This window comes from Canis lupus, chromosome 33, assembly GCF_003254725.2.
Source record: "Canis lupus dingo isolate Sandy chromosome 33, ASM325472v2, whole genome shotgun sequence".
NCBI lineage: Eukaryota > Metazoa > Chordata > Mammalia > Carnivora > Canidae > Canis > Canis lupus.
Genome location: NC_064275.1, coordinates 28,168,799 through 28,175,662, shown reverse-complemented (window position 1 = coordinate 28,175,662; position 6,864 = coordinate 28,168,799). Strand labels below are relative to the sequence as shown.

The following is a 6,864-nucleotide window of genomic DNA, read 5'->3' as shown; positions in this document are numbered from 1 at the left end:
AGTGCCGCCTGCAGCCCAGGGTGTGATCCTGGAGACCCTGGATGAGTCCCACGCCAGGCTCCCTGCATGGAGCCTGCTTCTCCCTCTGCCTGTGTCTCTGCCTTTCTCTCTCTCTCTCTGCATCTCTATGAATAAATAAATAAATAAATCTTTAAAAAAAAAAAGATAAGATGATGGGATGCCTGGGTGGCTCAGTTGGTTAAGCATCCCCCTCTTGGTTTCGGCTCAGGTCATGATCTCAGGGTCATAGGATCAAACCTTGCATCAAGCTCCTTGCTGGATGTGGAGTCTGCTTGAAATTCTCTGCCTCTCTCTCTCCCTTGCCCCTCCCCCTGCTCATGTGCTCTCTCTCTCTCTCTCTCAAATAAATAAATAATAATAAGATGAGGACAATAACATATAATTTTCAGAATTGTTGAAAGAATATACGTGTATATACCATATATATATAGGGATGTGTGGGTGTATATGTACAGGCACATGTGTGAGCACGCGCACACACACACACACATACGTGGTCTAGCGTACTTTCTGGCATATTGTAGGTACTCAATGGATGCCAGGTGCTATTATTATTGTTTTCTTGGAGAGAAGAGCCTTAAATCCCGATGGTAATAATCTCCTGTATTAGTTGGGGTTCTTAGTTGCACAGATGGGCATTCACTCTGTTTGACTTTTTTTTTTTAAGATTTTATTTATTTATTCATGAGAGAGAGACAGGCAGAGACACAGGCAGAGGGAGAAGCAGGCTCCATGCAGGAAGCCCAATGCGTGACTCGATCCCGGGTCCCCAGGATCAGGCCCTGGGCTGAAGGCAGTGCTAAACCACTGAGCCACCTGAGCTGCCCTCTGTTTGACTTTTTAAGGATATCAGCTTTTTAAGGGTATCAGGTGACTCACAGAACCCCAGGAGGGACTCAGAAGATCCCCAGACAGGAACAATGGCCACGTCGCCCTGCAGGAGCACTCTAGTAGAGACAAGCCCACCGCCACCACTGCTCTGCACAGACCCAACCGCTCCAACCATGGTACCCAAGCAGGATGTTGACACCTCAGCCTCTGCTGCCCCTCAAGCCAGAGAGTGGACTCCATCTGGTACTGCTTCCTTTCATTTCTGTCTTCTAAATATAAGTCCTGTATAGATGCCTCTGATTTATGGCACCAAGTCCAGAGGCATCCCAGAGACCAGAGAGGTTGCACAAGCAAGGTCTTGGCTTCTACCTTGGAAACACAGGACTCATAATGGAGGAGACCCCCATATACAGGAAGGTGGTCAGAGATGCTAGAGAGCCTCAAACAGGACAATCACTATTGGCAACACCTCCTAAGTATCCCTTACAAAGCTCAATGATCCAAAGACCAAAGGATCCCAACAGTTCTTGAATATTTTGGTAATTTCCTTATTTACCCATAGGTTCTGTTGATTCTTTGAAATATATTTACATAAAATTCTAAAATCTTGGAGAAGGGACCCCTTATTTGGTGTAAACAGTGTTATCAGAGGCCTCTCAATTCTTAGCTAAAAGAGGGACAGAGTTGTTATAAAAAATATAAACTATTTATAAATAAAAATATTTAAAAAGCAAATGATGGGGTGCCTGAGTGGCTCAGTCAGTTAAGCATCTGCCTTCAGTTCAGGACATGATCCCAGGGTCCTGGGATTGAGCCCCATGTCAGGCTCCTTGCTCAGCAGGGAGTCTGCTACTCCCTCTCCCTCTGCCTACTGCTTCCCCTGCTTGTGTTCGTTCTCTCTGTCAAATAAATAAAATCTTTTTTTAAAAAAGCAAGTGATAAACTAAGAATTTACAGTAGATATGATGGCAGGAGGTTAATATATATTGATGCTTCAAACCTCATACAAATTACTTAGAAGAAAAACGGGGTGCCTGGCTGACACTGTCAGTAGAGCATGTGACTCTTGATCTCAGGGTCATAAGTTCAAACCCCATATTAGGTGTTAGGTGTTAGAGTTTACCTAAAAAACAAACAACAAACAAAAATCATTAAAAACCCAATAGATAGATATGTGGGCAAAGGAGATGCACAGATGACTGACAAAGGAGAAAGCGCAAGAAGACACATGGTATAAAAAATATTAATTCTCGCGTACTGCTCAAGAGAAGGGAGATTTCCACTGTCTGGGGACCAAGCATCTTGCACGTGTTCTTATTTTATCCTCACAACCATAAGCATGTTAGATATCATAATCCCCATGAGTAAACTTGATGTTCACAAGGGTTAGCTAGCTTGTTGACCAGTATCACTTGGTGTGCTCACTTGGAATTATGTAGAGAAGATTAGCATGGCCCCTGTGCAGGGATGACCAATATCACTTGGCAACACTGGAACTGAAAGACCAGGGTCCTTCATCCACTAAACTCTGTCTCTAGTGATGGGCATAAATCAAACCAAACTCTTTTCTACCTCTGATATTAACAAAACCTAATGCTAATGAGAACATGGTGGAAAGGTCTTTCTCATGAGGGACTGTGGGTGAGTAAATCAAAAAACCCTTTACCATCTGTCAGCACTTATTAAGAGCCATAAGAATTTGATTTCCATTGACCCATTCATTTCACTTTTGGAGAATCTTCTCTTAGGGAATAATTCAATATATGGAAAGCATTATGGGCAAAAAGATGTTCATCAAGGATTTACAAGAGTGAGCAATTAGAAACAACCTAAATGTCTAGAATTATCTAACTAATTTGGCAAATGCTTACTTTCCTCCTAATGGAATACCATATAGCCATTATAACCATGCTATAAATACAGTGAAGGAAAATGTTCATATTGTTTTTTTAAAAAACTTTTTAAAAAATTACAGCTGAAATACAATAAATACTATATTAGTTTCAGGTGTATAACATAGTGATTCAACATTTCTATACATTATGGAATGCTCACCATGATAAGTACAAGTTACCATCTGTCACCATACAGTGTTATTACAGTATTATTGACTATATTCCCTGTGACTTACTTATTTTATAACTGGAAGTTTGTACCTCTTAATCCCCTTCACCTATTTTGCCCATCCCTCACCCTCCCTCCCATCTGGCAACCACCAGCTCTCTGTATTTATGAGTCTGTTTATTTTTTGTTTATTTATTTGTTTTTTAGATTCCACAAATAAATGAAATGGTATGGTATTCATCTTTCTCTGTCTGATTTTCTCTGACTTATTTCACTTAGCATAATACCCCCCGGGTCCACTCATGTTGTCACAAACAGCAAGATCTCATTATTTTTTATGGCTGAGTAATATTCTGTTGTGTATATATACCACATTCTCTTTAATCCATTCATCTAGTGATAGATACTTACGTCACTTCCGTATTTTGACTATTGTAAATAATGCTGCAGTAAACATAAGGGCACATACGTCTTCTTGAATCAGTATTTTCGCTGTCTTTAGGTAAATATCTAGAAGTGGATTCACTGGATCAGATAGTATTTCTATTTTTAATTTTTTGAGGAACCACCATACTGTTTTGCGTAGCGCCCGCACCAATTTACATTCCCACCAACAGTCCACAAGGGTTCCCTTTTCATTTATGAGCCTCATCAACATTTATTATTTCTTATTTTTTTTTTTAATTCTGACTGGTGTGAGGTGATATCTTACTGTATTTTTTATTTGGAGCTCCCTGGTGATTAGTGATGTTGAACATTCTTCGTGTATCTGTTGGCCATCTGTATGTCTTCTATGGCAAAATATCTCTTCGGGCAGGTCGTCTGCCCAGTTTTTTTTTTTTTTTTTCTGCCCAGTTTTTAATCAGAATGATTGTTCTCTTTTTAGTGATGAGTTACACGACTTCTTTATATATTTTGGATATTAACTCCTTATCAGATATATCATTTGTGAATATCTTTTCTTATTCAGTAGGTTACCTTTCATTTGTTGATGGTTTCCTACATTATGTGAAAGCTTTTAATTTGATGTACTCTCAATTCTTGTTTTTGCTTTTGTTGCCCTTGCATAAGGAGGCAGATCCTTAAAAAAATATTGCTGAGGCTGATGTCCGAGAGTTTATTGCCAATGTTTTCTGTTAGAAGTTTTATGGTTTCAGGCCTCACATTTAGGTCTTTAATCCATTTTGTGTTTATGTTTGTGTATGGTGTAAGAAAGTGGTCCAAGTTTCATTCTTTTGCATGTAGCTGTCAAGTTTTCCCAGCACCATTTATTGAAGAGACTGTCTACCTTATTGCTTATTCTTGCCTCCTTTGTTATAGGCTAAATGGCTATATAAGCACAGGTTTATTTCTGGGCTCTGTATTCTGTTCCATTGATTTATGTGTCTGTTTTTGTGCCAGTACCACACTGTGTTGATTACTACAGCTTTGTAGCACAGTTTGAAATCTGGGATCGTGGTAACTCTGGCTTTGTTCTTCTTTTTCCTGTTTTCTTTGGCTGTTCAGGGTCTTTTGCAGTTCCACACAAATTTTAGAATTCTTTGTTCTATTTTTGTTGAAAAATACTATTGGTATTTTCATAGAAATTGCATTGAATCTGTAGATTACTTTGGATAGTATGGACATTTAGTGATATTAAATCTTCCGGTTTATAAGCATTGGCTATCTTGCCGTTTAATTGTGTCATCTTTAACTTCTTTCATCAATGTTTTATAGTTTCAGAGTGTAGATCCTTTATTTCCTTGATTAAATTTATTCCTAGTCATTTTGTTCTTTTTAATGCTGTTAGAAATGGAATTATTTTCTTAATTTCTTTCTATTCCATTATTAGTGTATAAAAACACTACAGATTTCTGTGTACCAATTCTGTATCCTGCAACTTTACCAAATTCATTATTAGTTATCAAATTCTTACAGCCTCCTATGATACAAGTTGAGAACCACCTTATAACGAGGGGCATTGTTACGAACACTGCTAAGAGAAGAGATCTTAAAAGGTCTCATCACAAGAAAAAAGTGTATTTTTGTAACTATGCACAGGGATGGATGTGAACTAAATTTATTGTAGTCATCATTTCACGAGGGTAACCTATATCGAATCATTATATTGTACACCTGAAACAAGTGAAATGTTATATCCATTACACTTCATTGAAAAAAAAAAAAAGAAGAAGACAAAGTCTCCAGAAAGAGAAGGCAGGTGAGTGGAGGGATTGAAAGGAGGGGAGGAGAGAACATCTGATATAGTGGTTTAGGAATGTGGGATGAAGCTGACTGGGGACATGGAGTGGTATTGGACAGAGGTTGAGAACCGTGGACTTATGATGGCAGCAATCTTCATATAAAACAATTTCCCTGTGGGAGAACTCAGCAGCGGGTATTAGAGCAAGAAGGAGGCCAAGGTTGGCCTGGAATCAAGGTTTTGTTTGGCAGGTGGCACCAGTATGGAAGGGTACTGGCTAGAGGACTTTTCTATGAGTGATAGCTGATGGGTCTGGACTTAGAACCAGGAAAGGCTAGATGACAATGAAGGGCTGACCAAGGTTAATAGCTTTAATCCATAAAATATATAGAAAGCTCATGTACTTACCACACTAAAGCTCATATGCTAAAATATATAAAAAGCTCATATTCATACTATGAATAGCCCTTCCCTTAAAACAAAGAGACAGGGAGAAGGACAAGCATTGTATGTTCTCATTCATTTGGGGAATATAAATAATAGTGAAAGGGAATATAAGGGAAGGGAGAAGAAATGTGTGGGAAATATCAGAAAGGGAGACAGAACATAAAGACTCCTAACTCTGGGAAACGAACTAGGGGTGGTGGAAGGGGAGGAGGATGGGGGGTGGGGGTGAATGGGTGACAGGCACTGAGGGGGGCACTTGACGGGATGAGCACTGGGTGTTATTCTGTATGTTGGTAAATTGAACACCAATAAAAAATAAATTTATTATAAAAAAAAAGGACATGTAGTATATACACACAATAAAATACTACTAGCCATAAAAAAAAAAAAAGCAAAGAGACAAAAAAATCATGAACAAGAATTACAAACAACCTAACAAATATATGGAGTATGTTCATCCTCATAGTGGTTAAATCAATGAGAATTTAAATACTGAGGTATCATTTTTCACCTACCATAGTAGGAAAGAAAGCCTAATTTTTTTTTTCTTTTTGAGAGGGGAAGGAACGAGAGGGGTAGAGAGAGAGAGAGAGAATCCCAAGTAGGCTCCACACCCAGCGTGGAGCTCCATCTCACGATCCTGAGATCATGACCTGAGCCTAAATCAAGATTCGAACACTTAACTGACTGAGCCCCCCAGGTGCCCAAGTGCAACTTTTAAAAATGAAAGTGCTTCATGCTGTTGAATGAGAGGAAAACTTCAGGGGTGTAAGTTAATGTGAATCTTTACAAAGATAACTTGGCCGCAATTTCTACAAGCCTTGAAATTTTTACCCCTTGAATTAGTAGTTTTACTGCCAGGAATTTATAAAGGAAATAATACAAAAGAAAAAAATTGAGAGAGAGAGAGATCCTTCTCACTCCCTTGCTGGTCAACACTACACTTGTATCCAAAGAACTAAGTCCAGTTAACCTTCAAGAATAATGAAATTTTAGGACCATTAATGTCCTCCGAGGCTCTCTGTTCTCCAATTGATAGACATCACAATAAAATAAGCTTTCTCAGCCAACTTTTCCACAGAGCAGGTCAATCAAAATTTCCCTAACTTGATTGTAATTACTCCTGCATTTCTCTTCCTCCTCAGTTTCTAAAATTAGCTCTTTGGTTATCTCCCACTAGACTGTGAACTCCTCAAGGACAGAGATGTCAGTCTTATTATCGGTCTTCTCTCCACCTCTACACCCTTTTGCTAACACTCACATGGCAGGTGCTTCATAGATAGGCGTAGCATTGGCTTTCGTTTCAGCTGAACCCTCCT

The 6,864-nt window shown here is 39.0% G+C and overlaps 1 pseudogene; it reads left to right on the top strand.

Moving 5' to 3' along the window:
* Nucleotides 1-2,253: 2,253 nt before the first annotated feature.
* LOC112641751 (U6 spliceosomal RNA) lies at nucleotides 2,254-2,354 on the top strand (annotated as a pseudogene).
* Nucleotides 2,355-6,864: the final 4,510 nt, after the last annotated feature.